Source organism: Etheostoma spectabile, chromosome 4 (assembly GCF_008692095.1).
Source record: "Etheostoma spectabile isolate EspeVRDwgs_2016 chromosome 4, UIUC_Espe_1.0, whole genome shotgun sequence".
Lineage (NCBI taxonomy): Eukaryota > Metazoa > Chordata > Actinopteri > Perciformes > Percidae > Etheostoma > Etheostoma spectabile.
The window spans coordinates 11,918,822-11,937,441 of record NC_045736.1 but is presented as its reverse complement, the minus strand read 5'-3'; the positions used below and the strand labels follow the sequence as shown (position 1 = coordinate 11,937,441).

General features: G+C 41.9%; 1 long non-coding RNA gene across 1 annotated transcript in view; it reads right to left on the bottom strand.

Moving 5' to 3' along the window:
- Positions 1 to 6,785, bottom strand: part of LOC116688530 (uncharacterized) — a 12,837-nt gene extending 6,052 nt beyond the window's left edge. Inside the window, exons 1-2 of the long non-coding RNA XR_004331791.1 lie at positions 6,690 to 6,785; positions 1,274 to 1,277 (exon numbers count right to left, since the gene is read on the bottom strand). This is a non-coding gene — a long non-coding RNA (uncharacterized LOC116688530). The remainder of the gene's footprint in view (positions 1 to 1,273; positions 1,278 to 6,689) is intronic.
- Between the last annotated feature and the right edge of the window lie 11,835 nt (positions 6,786 to 18,620).

Genomic DNA, 18,620 nt, shown 5'->3' with positions numbered 1-18,620 from the left:
ACCCTTTCTCACCCAAGCTGTCATGTCCATTAAAGGCAGAAAAGCCCCCAAAAATAATCTTAAGAAAACAAAAATAATACTATTGTGAAGTTGACATTGTTCAGCTTTGGTGGAGACTGCATCGGAGAGGTGCAGATTTGTTTCCCCCCCAAGAGAAAGGTCAATCGTGTTCATAGTGTAACAAGTCCTGTTGGTCGGAGCCCAAACATATAATGGCTATTGACTTTTTTGGAACACCTCGAGCCTGTTGAAAGCAATTCGGTCATCTCTTCTGATTCAGTTGTGATTGGCTGGGAGGTTATTCAATTTCTGTGGCCTGGGAAAATTCAATTTCAGAAATCATAGCGCGCCATTCAGAGCACAGGTCGTGTTTCTGGATGAATGTTATTTGGGTTGAAGAAGCCAAAAGAGAAAAACACCTCACAATAATGGACCTGTTACTACAGAGTTTAACTGCACTTACAATTTGTAAAACTAAACGTTTCAACAATAATTTAGACTGTTAATTGATCCCCAGCGGAGAAATTACATTATAAGACATAATCTTATGAAACTTAAGGAATTTGTATGTAATTTGATGATAACTTATCATCTAACTCTGGTTGGCAAAAGGCCATCATCATTATGCGTTTCTTCTGTTATTGAGGGTGGACATGTCCCAAAAGAGCCAATTTAAATGCCCAATCTTTTGATCACAATCTAGAAGGGTATAATCTTACCATCTGTGTATGTAAGAGAAACCCTCGCTGTGCAATGTTTGCTGTGAAGATGTGAAGACTTTAGTCAGGCAGAGTCCTGGAGTGGAGCTTTGAAATCAGCGAGCACTCTGCAGAGCGGGCCGAGCGAGGACACAGTCTGCCTGTCGGGAGAAGTGCACCAAGGCTGCCTAATAGATCTGTATTCATTATTCAGACCTTGGCGCCACACTGCACAGAAATTTTTCAGGGAAGTGTCTACATCTTGTGCCTGTAACGAGCTGCGCTGTCATTTTTATTTGAAGGCCCTGACACACAGGGACTAGTGGCGACAAAGGTCGACTGTATGAGAATTTGCAGGAAAATAAGGACCAAAAAGCATGGGGGCGGGAGAAGGCAGGATGAATTTATTGTCCAGCAAAAAAACATCCAACAAGGAAACACAAAGTCCGGGCGGCCTATGGCTCGCTGAGTGGGTGCGCTCGCCCCATGTTGGCTGAGTCCTGCAGCGGCCCGGGTTCGGGTCCGGCCTGCGGCGTGTCATCCCCCATCTCTCTCTCTCTCCCTCCCCCTTTCACATGTCTATCCACTGTCTCTGTCTAATAAAGGGAAAAAAACCCTGAAAATTTAAACTTTAAAAAAAAAAGGAAACACAAAGTCCCAAAAAAAAAATCCTAAGGTGTCAGAGGGGAAAAAAAGGCAAGGAAAAGACAGGGAGCAAAGACAGGGAAACCAGGACCGGGACCACACAGCAGGACACGGTACATACAGGTAGACAAACCAGTGCTACCTAACAAGAAAGCACAGACATTAAATACACAAGGTAACGAGGTAACAAGAGGCAGGTGACAGGAGGGCAGGGAGGCAGATGGAAAATATCAAGTATTCACAAGAGCGGGAAGACACAGGAAGTACAACTAAAGACAGGACGAGACGAAAAAACAGACTTCAAAATAAAACAGGAAACAGAACCTGCAGACACTCAGGGGAACACAAGACCGGGGAGGAACAAGACACAAACACAAGACCAGGGAGGGAACACGGAGAAGGAAAAGAAAACAGGACAAAAAAAAACGAAACCATGACAGACTGTGGCGTCACCTCCGGCCCACGTCGCCTTTGTCTTGGCCAGAAATCGCTCGGGCCTTTTGAGATGGCGCTAATGAAAGAGCTTTTAAGGTTTTTAAGGTTTTATTGTCATGTAGAACTAGTAGTCTGTGAAAGGTTCTCAGTCATCCAGATCACAGTAGCCAAGGAAGGTTGAACTCCTTGCTGTCAAGCACTTTAATGGGAAGCGCTCTATGATTAAATGTATTATTATTGTTAAACTCCACTTAATACAGCTTTGTTCAAACGAATCAGAAGGCTAAACTACATTTCTGCGTTTACATTTCCTCTCACATGGCTTCCTGGCATGTTCTGGTTTTTCTGGTTAAATATAAAAGATGGTAACTGAGCCAAACTTTTGTGCTAGGCTAAAGGCTTTTACCAGCAGCTTTATCAAGTGTTTTCACAGCAAATGTCTGCTCCCTTGACAATTAACTGGACAACATTTTTATACACAATTTCCTTTCTGTAAGTACTGTACTGCACTGTAGATATGGATGGCAATAAAGTCTCTTATCGAATGGTTTAGCCTTGAATTAGCTGCAGCCCTGAGCCTTGTGGTTACCAGATCCTTCACAAAAGGATGTGAACAAGCATCTGCAAAGCTCTCTCTCTCTCTCTCTCTCTCTCTCTCTCTCTCTCTCCCTCTCTCTCGCTTTCTCTGTAATGACCTGTGATTGGCCTAAGCTTCCCATCACATGCTTGATTTTCTAAAGCTTAAATACAGAGCCAAGGAGAAGTAAGTAAGTAAGTCATGTTTATTTTTATAGCACCTTTCACAGATAAAAATCACAAAATGCTTCACAATAAAATCGGATACAATACAACAAATTCAAACACAAGAACATTTAAATGCAAAATAGAAAACACAACAAAGCCGAGTCTTCAATTGCTTTTTAAAAGATTCGACAGAATTCACACAACGTAGACAGGGAGGCAAGTCATTCCACAGCCTAGGAGCTTGGAACGATCAACCCCCTCTAGTTTTAAAATGAGTGTGGGGGACCATTGAAAGCCTCTGACTTAATGACCTCAGACTACGGGTGGGAGTGGGAAGCTGTATCGAGTCAGAGATGTACAGAGGAACTTGACCGTGCAGTGCTCTAAAAGTAAAAAGCAGGATTTTGAATTGAATCCTTTGCTAGACTGGATGTGCTGTGTGCTCTTTTCTAAATGGGAGTTAAAAGCCTAGCAGCTCCAAACAGCCTGGAGACGGTAAAGCTCCTTCTCTTACAAACAGGTTAAAAGGCTGTTGCAGTAATCCAAGCGTGAAGAAATAAAAGCATGAATGATCATCTCTAACTCACGCTTAGTTTTAAGTCTTCTTAATTTGGAAATAGTCCTCAGTCGGAAGAAACAGAAGGGAAAGAAGTCTAGTTGAATTACAATATGCCAAGAACTATTCCTTTAAGATCTTTTTGCTGTTATACCCTTTCAAGTGGTAGGTAAAAACGTTTGTGCAGGGGGAAAAAAATGCATTTGGTGAATAATTAGAAGGCTATTTGTCCAGTAGCTTACAGTAAGCGTACACCTTACCTCCTAGAGGCTGCAGTTGGTTCCCATATTAAAGCTATCACACACTAGAGTACCATAATCAATTCATTTTAGTGAGCCGCGCTGTTCACGAGCCCTATCTAACGAGGACAAATCCTCTTATCCAGGTAAATCAGAGACGCGAGTGGGCGTCGTGAGTCTCCATAAGTCGGGTCCATAAGCCTCTCCTGTTAACTAGAGAACATCATGTCCCACGCTGCACTGGCAGATTCTGTATAAATAGACTCTCAACATGAGTCAGGATGCACTTGCATTTCAGAGTGAGAGACAGCATGACCCCGGAGGATGGTGAACGTCAAAGGGATTGTTATGCGCTTGCTTTTCAATAGTCGTGTAGAGCAGAATGACTGCCTCTCTGCGTGTGCTCTCATTGGTTTATGTCATGCCCTATTTTGGAGAGGTCATGTCTGGAATGACAACTGATGATGGATGTATTATTGCCAAGTAGAATAAGCATGCGCACCAATGGGAAAACCTCCTTTTGAAATCTTTTTTTAAATTCATGAATCAAAATTAATTACTCCTTCTTTCTATTATTCATGCCGTCATGTGTGGTGCCACTGACTTCCGCTCTGCATGAGTCAAGAAATATTCCCATATAATAGCAGTGGGAGACGGCACACCGCGGGAGGACTGATGACAACATTTTATGTGTGCTGGCTTTCCAATGAGCACCTGCTGGTGCAGTAAAACTGGATCCCTCCCTGAATGTGCTTTCAATGTTTTATGTGTGATCTGCTGTTTGGAAAAGCACTCGAGACATCTACTGTATCTGTAGGAGAGGCTTTCTTTTTACAGTTTCACAAGGGCTCGACTCATCAGAGGATCAGTATTCAGTTTCACTCTCCTGGTGCATTAGATGGTTGTCTACTTTTTGCAAAAAGGAGACAAAAAGATTCCTGTTCCCAACTGATTTTGCTTTGCTATGGATGTGGGTAATTTGCAGCCATGATTAGGTTTATTTGGGTGGGATTAATTCATGAGCGTCAGTTTGGTTGGATAGGTGCTGGGGACAGAGTTGCATTCAGAAGTGCTGGGGTACAATGAAGCATTCATTTTTTTTATTTCTCTTTAGCTCAGGTCACGTTTTGAAAGCTTACTAGCTCACTGATGTAAATGAATAAAAATCTAGGCCTTTACAAAAATGTGATGCGGTCCGACAAGTTTTATGAAGAAGGAAGCCTTAAGTTTTAAAAAAGCATTAGACATATGAGCCACTATGTTCTGCTGTATGTATCCATGTACCATGTTGACAAGGTCACATGACGAGACATCGGACTCAGATAGAGGGGCTACGAAAGGAAAGAAGAAGATTTTTGCGATTTGTAGGCATCTGTCAAGAATTCTATGTGTTATGAACTTTATTTTAACTAAATTTAGCTCGAGGTTTTCAAAAAAGGTGGTGAGTACAAAATGATTCAAATCTGATAGGTCGCCACTCAAATTGACACCTGTGGATGAATTTCATCACTTCCTTGCTACTTTTCTTTTTACCTCAGGCTTATCAGCGGTGCTTTATGCATGATTCTTAATTTAAGACATGAGGGACAACAAAAGAGACTGAGAAATCCTGTGGGAGGTGTGACGACCGTGCTTTTAGTTAGCAGCGTGGGATGACAGTGCGTCTGGTGGAACCTGGGCCCGGTGCTCCCAGATTATAAATTTAGGCTCTACTCACACTGCAACATGCACACAAGCCACATTGTCATACATCTTACACACCTTACATTCCTGATCTTACTGACAATCACATCTATTTTGAACATTTCATTATTTAAAAATGAAGAAACAAGCCTTTCTACTCAGTGTATTTAGTATCATAAATTTGTTGATATAGGGACTGTACGTTTTTTATTTAAGGAGCTACGGAGGAATTTTGGAACCTTAACCCTCATGTTGTCCTCGGGTCAAATTTTACCCCTTTTCAGTTTTTTCATCACCAAAAAATGGGCCTTCGAAATAAGCTGAAAATGTCAACATTTACAATATCAAATAACTTTGGAAAAAACATCAAAAAACCACCCACAATTTAAAAAGTGACAAAAACGTCAGAAAAAGCCATAATAGTGTTGACGAAATAGTGTTTTTTCATGGTTGACGGGAAGACAACACAAGGGTTAAGTCACAATAGACTTAACCCTCCCTTAGCCAGCAATACATTTTCTAAGACCCTCCAAAATGATTGGGAAAAAATGCATGAGCCCCCCCCCCACATTTTATAATGCTTTCTGTACTGGTTTGCGCTTGGCAAAGATCTACAGTTGTTTTTTTTACAACCACAACAAACAGGATTTAACCTCCACTTTCTCATCTTTCCCATCCCACTCCACTGCTACGGTGGCCATTTCAGTAGAGTTACTCACTAACACACACTCAGCATGGAAACTGCATTACTTCCAATACTTAGTTACTCCTCTAGTAAACTAGTATTTACATCAAATAAAACAATACAACATTGGGACCATTCAACAAAGCACACTGGGTCATAAGTTTTGTCAATGTTCCCTATCAGTGTCAATCAATCCTGTCCACCTTCACAGACCCCGCCGTGAGCTGGAGCTCCGTCGGGAGGCTCGCGGACAAAAGGCCTTTATTTCCCCGATCGTTTGTTTAAATAACTCAACACAAGCTCCGCAAGAGCCCGGGCTGTCACTCACACACACACACACACACCGGCAACGAAGCAGGCAGAGGAGAGGGAGAGCGTCTGACAGGGCAGAAAGATACACGTCTGCCTTTAACAGACTAGTAAATAAATTATAACATGTATGTCAGATCTGTCTTTCTCCATCATAGGCGCCAGTTTATGTTTTCCTCCGTGGGTGCTCGTCCGGGCACACGCCCTGTAAGAAAAAAAGTAGGCTAGTCAATAAATGTTTGAATTTCCCAACCTTAGGAAATGGACAGCGGCCGACTTGAACACACACGCCTATTATCTCGATAGTAAAGCAGCCTATATTTTCAACTCAGATACAGGGCAGATACATTCCATGTCAATTAGGTGACGCTTTTATCCAAAGCAACTTACATATGCTACATATCAGAGGCTCTGGAGCAACTAGGAGTTAAGTGTCTTGCTCAGGGAGACAATGGTTGATGTATTGCAGGGGGAATCAAACCCTGATCTGCCACACCAAAGGCATGTAGCACATCCACTGCGCCATCACCACCACACATGGATAGGATCTGAGAGGAGAATTTTAACTGACACGTAAATCAGCGCGCCGCTCACACGCTCCACTAAGCACCAACTGTAATGTGCAATGCTTGTGAAATTTTGCTGTTTTCACAAACACAAAAGTTGGGTGACCCTCCCCCCTGGACTAAAAACACTGGGTGACCCTCCCCTCAACAAAGAATGAAAAGACATGACCCTGCCTATATTTTCCTCCGGTGGTCTATTCCATAAACACAGAACGGTCCCATTTTGAAACACTATTTTTTCCCTTTCTGAAGATGTATCTGCGTGAAGCAATCCTCCTGAGAAGCCTTTCTTATCTTTCTACTCTCACCACATCATGTAAGTGAATGGAGTGATTGTAGCAAATGTAAATATTTGTGTGTGTCTCATTAAACTGAACCCTGCTCAGTGTCGCTTTGGCAACAACGGATTGTTTCATCACAGCATCACACTTTTATTTTCAATGCTTTGCGATTTAATTACTTTTGCTTATTAAATTATTATTGTTTGAGCCTTTCAACTGATGCATGTCTCATATTTGTCATGGCCTGTTAGCCAGGTTGTGACAGAGGAAAATGTACACTTTGAAACGCAATTGTGACTGTCAATGAGGTGATTACAGCAAAACACAGCAGCTCCTTATCTGCTGATGAACATCAATAAAAAGAGGAAGGTTATCTGCACCCTCTACATCTTCTGTTACAACTGTTCAGAATTCTCTGGTAAAAATGTAATCAGAGCTTTAAGATATGTTCATCCTAAAGTCACAAACGCCTGTACTGTGTGTTTCAATAGATCATTCCAAGATGCGTGATCTCTGTTTCTCCTCAGTGCCAAAGAAGCACCCTTATCCTTTTCTCCGGGGGCAGCATGGTTGGGTGATCTGTGTCTGCTGGTCGGTGCCACAAGCTCCATTGAGCCTGGGATCGATGTAACCCAGTTTAATCTCAGTGCCGGTGTTATAACCCCGAGCATTACTGTTAGATATCATAAAAGAGCTTCCACTAACCCTTCCTCAATGATTGAAAACCAGATCTGGGGAGAAAGAGAACCGGTAAGGGGGAGGGAGGGAGTAGGAAGTGTGCATGTGCATTGTTAGTTGTAAAGGAGGAGGTGGGAGTCACTGACCTGTTTGTCATTGAGACTGGAACTAAAATGTACATAAGATGCCATAACACTAAATCTTGCAATAGATTATAGTTTGCACAAGAGACGTCTCCAATTTCAATTCTGAATCAAAACTGCCAAAGGCCAGCTGTGGAGCTCATAAGTCAACTTCCAGCCGCCTCCAAGGCTTCTCACAAGGAGAAAAACACACCATTGGTACGCTGATAAGGCTTCTATTAATCTGCAGTTTTTTTCAACAACCTTTATCTAAGGTTGTTGAACCTTTAGGCTCCGGCCTCATGTAAGTCCTTGGTGCTCCAGTAACTGCTCAAATAACACATGACACATAACACATATGTGTGACAAGTGAATAGGTTCATGTATCAAATTGGATTACTTGTGGGGATCATCACAGGATTTATTGATCTGGTGAGACAACGCGTGTCAGGCAAGACACTGCTGCTTTTCACAGGCGAATGGAGGCGAATGGCAGTGTCAGATTTAACAGAATGCCTCCTTTGTCATCTTCACAGTTTTTGAGGTCACCGTGTTTTAACATGTTACAGTTTTTCGCAGTTGTTTGGTCACAAATGCTGGTACTTGAGACAGAATGACCACAATGTGTAACTCTGCTGAATCAGTTCTGCTAAACTTCTGCACAATTCCTGCTTTACACTCAAATTGCAGTTCTAAAACACATTTTTTTCAAAAACTAGACACAATTCTCTGCATTTAGCACAATTTTCATGAAGAAAATCTCATGTTTTTTTTTCCCAAGGAACACATTGCCATTCAAATATGCACACTGACTCATCACATAGGCAAACACCTGTCACACAGTTTTACAATTAGCAATCAGAGCTACAGCATAAAAGGGCAACAGGTGAGCTCTTCTGTTTTGGAGCAATGGATGCCAACATTGTCGGAGCCAATGAGGAGGAGGGGGAGGAGGAGGGGGCGGAGGAGGACAAGGACGAGGAAGGCCAAGAACTGTAATCTCTAATGAGATCCGAGCCACTTTGGTTGACCATGTGGTCTAACAATGAGGGAGGCTGGGCGTACAAGAGTACAGCCAAATTTGAGCAGGTACACTGTAGCATCCATCATCCAGACTTACCAAAATGAGAATGAGTAAGAAATCTACGCTCACTGTAAAATTGCTGTACTGCGTATCAATACATTACTAAAAGTACAGTATTTCCTGTGGACTGTTCTGTGGGACTGTACCATTAAAGTGTGTATCAAGTATTTGGCAAATGTACTCCTAGTTTGTATTCCTACGCAGTATTTACAGTATTTTCAGGAAACTGAAATCACAATGTGTGCAGCAGTTACCCACCACGGCGTCATCCATCTCCATTCTACCCTTGGCCCTACAACACTGCCCATCTGATAACATTCCTGGACACCCTCCATAACACACTCATTCCACCAGATCAGATAAACGGCCCAGAGCAGCTCAGGTACGTTGTCATTTAGGACAACGTGAGTTTCCACCGGGCTGCTCTGGTTCGTAACTGGTTCACTGCCCACCCGTGCTTTTTAGATGTTTATCTCTCTCCATATTCTCCATTTCTCAATGCTATTGAGGAATCTTTTTCTGACTGGAGATGGAAAGTGTATCACTGAAATCCACATAGACGCATGCCCCATCTCCAAGCTATGGAAGACACATGTGGAGATAAAACAGTTGATGCCTTTCATGGCTGAATTCGCCATGCTAGGTGATGTTTCCCCCGCTGTTTGGCCGGGGGAAACATTGCTTGTGATGTGGATGAGGTGCTGTGGCCAGACCGAACCAGAAGAGAGTTACTGTAACTGTATACACTACATTCTTCTGTTTTGGATGTAGACCACTGTATGTGCAACTTTGTGTTGGTTGGGATGTACACTGTGTGTATTGTTTTTTGGGTGAAAAAAATATACATATTTGTGACAGTGTATTTGTGTGTTTCAACACTTATATGTACTGTCTGTAGTAAGTGTAAGACTGAACAAAAAAGACCTAAGTCATTATGATGAATGGAGAATAAGTGCTCGTCATTTATCATAGTGTTTTAAATTGAATACAACAGTGTTGAGCTGGTTCTTATGAATGTTTATTCATATGATGGTTTGTGTGTGTCATTTGAAAAACAAAATACAATTTTGAGAAATAACATCGTTTTGAAAGAACTTTCATTTTGCAGGAGAACGGAGGGGTTTTGCCCATTGTTGGTGTGTGGGCTTTGATTTGTGTGTAGAGTTCTGAGAGCATGAGGCACAATTTCAGAGAATATGCGTAACCAATCGAGAAACTGTGGAAGGCCCTGAAAACACATTTTCTGAGACATTTCTCTGTGCTCTTGTGACTGATTTGAATTGGGCAAAATTTGAATAATTGACGACAGCTGTGAAGTGGATACCGTGTGGTGTCACTCAAATCTGAGCACATCCCAGCCACACGGTCCAGGTGAAGTAGAGTAGCTGTGAGTCTCTGTCACACACCGGCTCAACACGTGTGACCGAGGGGAGACCAGATAGGTTAAAGTGCTGATTGTTTATTGTAACACAAACAAGATATCTATTAACAAAAGAGTTGAACCATGTGTGGAATCAGTAGTATCAGTAGTGTGTGGATGGATGAAAGCTGTGTGGATAAATGACTGCAACAGAAGAGGGGACACAAACCCAAACCAGGCGGTGGGGAGCTCAGGAGGAGAAGGCAGAGAGACAACAATGAGACATGACTTTAAGGGAGGGGACGTAACAGTCTCTGAGTGTTCAACTTTCAATAACTTGTGGAAATTCTTTATTAAGAATCACTTGAGATGTGACATCTCGTTTTCGAGGGGGTCCTTAAAGGCAAAAGAAAAAAAAATACAGTGTATTCACAATTAGACAAAACAGTTAACAAAAAAACTTGAGGGGACATAAAAAAAAAAAAACACACACACATACTGACAATCAAAACCAAAAGCTCTCCATCACACCAAAATCACCCGAATCCTCCCCACTCCAACCAATAAATATTAGACAATAAACAGTTAAGGTTATTAACATAGACAGTTGAGGAAAAGAATATACATATACATACAGTATATACAAATACATGCATACATACACATTTACTTACACACTTATGTTCATATATACATATGTACACACATACATACTTACATACATACTGTACGTGTACATACATACACCTACACACAAACAAATTATTAAAAATGAATACAAATCAAGTATAAGTATCAATTATGAATATCAAGTATTAGGAAAACAGTTGCAGCTTGTATGCAGATAATTATGAAGAGACATCATAAACTAGTTAAAAGAGGAGACGGAGGTAAACCATTCCAGTCAGAAGGGGCTTTAAATTTAAAGACTCTCCTCCCAGTTTCTTTGGACATATGTGGTACGGAGAAGTACCGTATATGTAGATAAAACCAAGAAAGATTTTTTTCTGAACTTTAACTATAATATAGTACTATAATGAATACTATTTTTTTAGACAGAGGGCTTCAAAGATCCACATTCAAACTGCAGCAACAAACAAGTTACAGTAAGTAAGAAGAAGTGGCTGTGGACGAGGCAAATTTAAGTTTTTTCATACCCAAATCTAATCATTAGACTGAGTCATTAGACCCTAATGTATATAACCGTAAAACACTACCTTTTTTTATTTATTTACGTTTTCTTTTTAATTGGATGACGTAGGGGTAACTCTGAACATGCAGGAGGCCCAAGTCTCCTGATAACAGACAGTGTTTTCCATTTATAGTAGTGTTTCACATTGAGCACATCAAGGTTCGATTGGTTCTTAGAAAGGTCTATTATTATGATTGTGTGTGTATATCATTTGGACACAAAATTACATTTTGAGAAGGCACAACATTGTTTTGTTTTGAAGGCAGAATTTCAATTTGCAGGAGATTTTTGGAGTTTTGCCTTTTGTGTGTAGAGTTCTAAGAATGGGAGGTACTGTGTTGTCTTAGAAAACGTGTGCAAACAATTGAAGCATGAAAAAGTATAATGACAGATCATACAATATGCATGATCTCCTGTCTCCTAAGCCTTCCTCCAATTCACTCGTGTGTGTGTGTGTGTGTGTGTGTGTGTGTGTGTGTGTGTGTGTGTGTGCGTGTGACACTGTGATGTGGGTTTCTAATATAGTCAAGAATATACAGTATATCTATCTATCTATCTATCTCATGGACTGGAAATCTACCTGAACATTGTTCAGTTTTTAGTGACTTTGCATGGCTCGCATATCATTTTGTGTCATATTTGCATCTTTAGCATTTAGCAGATGCTCTCATCCAAAGCAGCTCACATTGACGGAACCAGCGGAATACATTTTCTCAACTTCCTCGTGTGCCGTCTGCTACTCCTCCCACGGGCGTGGTGCAGGCTAATGATACTTTACACAAGTTCAAGGGTTGAATTTAATCGGTTTTATCCAGTTTGTCGCTGGGACAGAAAACGAGTCTCTGCGTTCAGGTGATTTCCCCACAGTCACCTGCGGTAACCTGAAGTTCCCGCGTGGTCTCTTCCGCTGGGATCCAGGTTGGTGGGGTGGAGGATGGGAATCTAGGGCTTACTGTGGCAGAGTTGCTGAATTATTCATGCCCCCCCCCCCCCACGCTGCCTGCCTCCATTCCTCTCTGCAGTGCATCCACTGAGACCTCCATACAGTGGGAACGAAAGATATCTGCTCTCCCCTTCACTAAATCTTAAATGGGATGCTCTTTGTTGGATTTTGCAGCATATAAGCTGGAAGCAGATACGAGCTACAGCTGACCCGATACTCCAAGGTATGGCAGGTGTTGAAATTAGACTGCCCTTACACCAAAGCTTTGGCAGAAAGAACAGCCCAGAGGTTATTTTGCTTTCCTTGTTTTGAAAGTAGAGCCCACATCTGTGTGCTCATTTTAAAGTGTTTAAAGGAAAGATAAAAACACCACCAGCGAAATCAATATTTTCTTGTGGGAACACATACCAGGAGCACACGTCGCCTGCACACAGTGAATCCATCACATGCACGTACATGGGTTCAAAGCCAGATAAACAAGTGCATACATGAACTGAGACGTATTAAAACGTGGCCGAGCTATCCTTTGTGGAAATAGGAGGCGCTAAATTTGTCTGACCTTAGATGTGCTGTGGAGGAAATAGATTTGCTTGAGGGAACACGTGTACTTGTTACTTCTCATCAGCATCCTTCAAAATGTCAAATTTGCTTTTCACCTCGCAGACAAAAAGCTTTGACTGTACATCTCCACCAGCTCAGTGTCAGGCTAGCTAATGATAATTAGTATTGCTTTTCATCAGTATTCACCAGAATCCTAGGAAAGCAGGCCTACCTTATTAGCAAGACTCCCCACAGGCCATAGTTTTATGTATTACATACTGTATTGTGATACCAGTTTATTATTGTAGGTCATGCTCTAATAGTTTCCCATTTCCAACCACCAATCAATATTGTTGTTTTTGAACCATGACCACGATCATTCCCTAACCTTAATGATGTGTCAATTGCACTGACACATCATTACCAGACCTTCCTCCACAGCGCCGTGCAGGAGGGTCTGGCTGGTCCACACAGCATTCTGGGATGGGAGAAAAACGTGCTCTGGTTTATTGACATTTCTTTAAACCAATCGCAATTGCCTTGGGAGGCACCAAGCTCCGGACGGCGCCCCGTTGCCTCTAAATACCCAGTGATAGTGTTTTCCATTTATAGTAGTGTTTTACATTGAGCACATCAGGGTTTAATTGGTTCTTAGAAAGGTCTATTATTATGATTGTGTGTGTATATCATTTGAACAAAAAATGACATTTTGAGTACGCACAAAATTGTTTTGTTTTGAAGGCAGAATTTCAATTTGCAGGAGATTTTTGGAGTTTTGCCTTTGGTGTGTGTGCTTTTGGATTTGTGTGCAGAGTTCTAAGAATAGGAGGTACCGTATGCTCTTAGAAAACGTGTGCGCTAAGCTCCGGACGGCGCCCCGGTGCCTCTACTAAATATCCTCAGGAAGGAACTTGTTTTGGTGCAACATGTGTGCGTTCAAAGGTTGTTTTAGTCGTGCAACAGAAAACTCAGATTGGACAGATAGTCTAGCTAGCTGTCTGGATTTACCCCGCAGAGATCTGAGGAGCAGGTGACCGTAGTCCTCCGAAATCCACCCGGAGGTTAGAACGCCAACACAAAAAAAAGCGGAAGGTAACAGACATCCGGACGGAATTTCCAGCAACAGAGCAATCCCGCTAGAGGAAGGTCATGAAAATAGACTACAATTATTGTAACCATGACGAAGAAGGACCCCTAAACTTGTTTTTTTTTTAGCCTGAACCTGACCAAAGGATAGAAGGAGGATGAAGTTGATGTTGCCCCGCTGATGAAGGCTTCAGATCAGAAAACACCTCTACGTGTCGCTCCAAAGAGCAGTTATGCACTTTGTCAAATTATTTTGAGAACTTCATGGGAAATGAAAGACTACTAAAGACAAACATGCAAATATGCATTTGGAAAAATTAGGAAATTGACCTGTCCCTGTCCCTGTTGTTCTTTCAGGTTGTAGCATGACAAGGTTTGTCCTGATCACCTCAGGTTTACTCTGTGTGTGTGTGTGTGTGTCTCTCTCTCTCTCTCTCTCTCTCTCTCTCTCTCTCTCTCTCTCTCTCTCTCTCTCTCTCTCTCTCTCTCTAGCCAATGTTTCCAATGCATCATAATTTCCTCCACATAGCCTTCACCGTAACAGCATCCTCCTCACCCTTTTATGTCCCCCCCTCACCCCCTCGTACAGTAGTTCACCCTCCGTTGCCGGGCTGCTGTTTGCTCCTGACGCTTTTTGGTATTGCTCTCTCGCTCTTTCCCTCGGTCTTTATCATTTCGCTGCCATGTTGCCTACAATGTGTCAGTTCGGAATGTCTCAGGCTGTCACAGTTTGTCCCGTTTGATGTGCAATGTCAGAAGTAATTACTCAAGACAGAAAATGAATAGGAGCATGTTTTTGGGCCATGTCATATTTTCTCTGTCTCTCTCTGTCTCTCTCTGTCTCGCTCTGTCTCTCTCTGTCTCTCTCTGTTTCTCTCTGTCTTGCTCTGTATGGCTCTGTCTCTCTCTGTCTCTCTCTGTCTTGCTCTGTCTCCTCTCTCTGTCTCGCTCTGTCTCTCTCTGTCTCGCTCTGTCTCTATCTGTTTCTCTCTGTCTTGCTCTGTCTCTCTCTGTCTCTGTCTCTCTCTGTCTTGCTCTGTCTCTCTCTCTGTCTCGCTCTGTCTTGCTCTGTGTCTCTCTATCTCTCTCTGTCTCTCTATTTCTCTGTCTTTTCTCTTTTTATCTCTCTCTTTTTCGCTGTCTCTCTTGTCTCGCTCTGTCTCGCTGTTGCTCTTCTTCTAGTTCACAGGGTAAATAAGATGCACTGAGGTCTGAATTGAGAAAACAGTAAAAAGAGAATGCTGTTTTAGTTTTAATGTTTTGTCATGTATAAATTAGGATTTGGAAATTGACTTGGCTTTGTTGATGCTTAAAGCAATAGGAGATTTTGGGGGAAATAAGCTGATTTGCTTCTTGCCAAGAGCCAGACCCATACCACTCTGCATACAAACACAGTTTTTCTCAGTCGCTTTTGTACATTTCTGGAATCATCCTCAACATTTGCAAAACAATTCATACAAAAATCAAATCATGATGACCTGCAAAAGCCAGTCTCTTGCTCAAAAGCCTTTGTTCATCTGTCAAAAGTAAATATCTGTGTCAATGAACCTGTCAGTGCCATCAGAATGACAAGTCCTTGTGTCATTGTGTACGGATAAGACAGTCAAATTGCTTAGTCATGTTGTCAATATAACAGTGAACTCTGGAGGGATGTTCTGACTGTGGTTAACGTTTTGGTGACAATTATTGTGGGTTACACCTTAGTGTATGTGGGAGTTTGACTGCACAAGACAAGATTCACATTCAAGCTTTCACTTTGTGTACTGTCATTTGTTGACAGACCATGTCATTGTGATACAGAAAGGAAAAGACAGCACTGTATAGCACAAAGAAAAAAAAAAAAAAGTAGAAATGAGAACATAGGACCATCTCTTTAGGGAGAACTGCACATGCAGTGCTGTAGGAAGTACAGTGCAGTCTTCCTTCTTCTCTCTGGCTGTTGACCACGTCAAATTCCTTGTCCTTCCATTGTCAGACATGGAAACATTGTGTTGTGCTCGGGTTTTATGTTTAGATATATATACAGCACTTTGTTAGAGAAAGTCAAGATTCACCTGGGAGCAATTTACCAATTCAGGACCTATTTAGAAAAAAGTCTAATTGAAAGGTATAGAAATACTGTATGCTTGACATATTATATTATGACTTACGTAGTTCAGCGTAAATTCTTTAGGGAGACCTAACTTTGTAATTAATGCATTCCTAAATCAATTCAACTGTTATCCAAATGAATGTGCATTTTATCATGCTGTGTATAATTGTCGGATATCTGCAACTAGTCTCTCCTGATTGAAATGTAGCTCAGTGTAGGTTCTATCAGAAAAACCTAACTCTTAATCAATGCTCTACCTAACTCAAAGCAGCTGTTGGAGGCAGCTAAACCAATCAGAATCATACACAAATTTCAAGGGCCAATCACAGAGTCACAACCCTGCTTTAACCAATCTGTTTCTCCCTGGGTTTCTCTGTTTTCTCTTCTTCTTTTCTGTTTCTTTTCTTCTCTTCTTCTTTCTTCCTGTTCGATTTTTTGAATCTGGTTTCTTCTTTCTCCCATTGCTATCAGCTGTCATTGCAGGCAAAGAGTGCAACCCTCCACCCCCCCCCCCCCCCCCCCCCCCCCCCCCCCCCCCTTCCACCTCCAGTCATCTACTCCAACTGACCGGCCGAGCCTTCTTCGGTCTGGTCTTCGGGCCCCTTTGTTGCCACCAACGGTGTCTAGTATCCATTGGGGGGGCTGATGGTTGTTTACCCCATACATATGTATTCAAATTGTAGCGATGGAGTCTAATCGCCAAAGAGTTTGCACATTTTATTGAGCTGTACAATGAACCTTATTTGCATATCTGCAAACATGTCTCTCCTGATTGAAATTCAGTCATTTTGCATTTAAAGACTTATGCTATGAACTAATGCCTACATGTTGTGGGGGTGAGACTGTTCAACAGAGACCTATTATGATACATCTGGATAAACATAAGCAATTGATGATGTAGGAAACAGCAGAGAATTGCACACAATCATTCGCATAGATGTGTGTGCATTTGCAACTTGTTCAAAGAAATAAGAAACGACTTTTTGATGTGCACAAGTGACACAATGATGTGAAGGTTGAACGGGTAGTTATGAGAATTTCAATTTGGATCTGGGAAATGTACCAAAGCAACTGTAAAACAACACATCCTTAAACCTAATTGACCCAATTATTCGATTGCCAATGCCTTCTAAAACGACATACATGACTATTCTATTTTACGTAATGAAACGATCGCACTCAAGGATTGCGTCACAATGAGTTTCAGCCGTAACTACCTTGAGTCACCGAGGCAACCATGTCACAGAACAAAGAAAAACTGATTTCAGAAAGTGACCATTGGGGCAACCTTGACAGTGGCTGCGGGTCATGGCCCACGGCCCTTTTCTCCATGCCCCCTCCCTCTCTTCAAGCTGTTCTGTCAAGAAAGGGCATAAAAGCCCTTTAGAATAATAATAAAAAAGCAACTCTCAACATTTGGTTTCACCCTGACACAAACACAGCTCTCCTGGGTGGAAGTCCCGTTTGTTTGACCTATCCACCACGCCAACCTTCCACCTTATGCACAGTTTGGCCCTCTTTGACTTACTTCCTATCAGCACCTCTAAATCTCACTGATTAGCACATAATATTGCCTGTTGTTTAATTTTTACAAAAACCAAAGTCTAAAAACAAGTTTGAGTTTTAGTCACTTAGCCCAGAAAAGCAATAGTCACATGAACCCCAAGTTGTTTTCTTGTGTAAAAATGTGACTTCATTGACATTTATACTCACCAGTGGCATCAGAAGATTGATACCAAGCTCATCTAGATTTCAGTAAGAAAGGGAAAAATGTGTATTTCCCCAAATGTCAAAGTATTTCTTGTTCAAAGTAGGTGTCCATGTCTATTAGAAAACAATTTATTCTCGCATCACAGTGCCCTGCATTACAAGGCAGCATCAATGTATAATATCTTTCATTTTCTTTATGCTTGATTAATTAATGCTGAAATAACTAATGTCTTCTGTCTCTAGAGAAATTCCCAACGCATCCAGTTTAATGTCCTCCTTACTCACAAAGACCTCCATAACCAGGCGACGTCCTACCTCACAGACCTGCTCCACCCTCCGTAGCCAACCTGCTCTCCCCACCCCTCAGGACCCAGCACCGAACCATCGCAGCCCCCACCCACTGGAACTTCCTACCCACATACATCTGTGACTGTACTGACACAATCAAACCTATCTCTCTTTACATTAGCCTTCACCATTACAAAATGTTATGCTTATAATACCCTTTTTTTATGTGTCGGTTTTATTGCTTCACTTGTTTTTAATGCATTTTGAAAAGTGCTATATAAATAAAATGTATTATTAAATTGCTTTTTAGTTCCAGTCAGTCCTTGTTGTTGGCTTGTGGTAAAAAGCAATCTGGCATAGTCTCTTGTCAAGAGAGCATGAAATCCAAAGTGTAGCTTGACTGGAGCCACTGGAGCATGGGCTCCATGACCCTGAGGGGTCAGCGATCTCTACTCACTTTGCATAACACAGTCTTTATCGCACATGGTGATTGCAATTGCCGTCGTCGCTTATGGAGATAGAAACTCAGCTGAGATCCTACATATCCCTGAACATTGCCCTCCGACCTTCCTCGACTGCTGCTAAAACAAATACAGCCTTATACACCCTTATCCAGGCAGACAAAATTCAACGCTGTGTGTGTGTGTGTGTGTGTGTGTGTGTGTGTGTGTGTGTGTGTGTGTG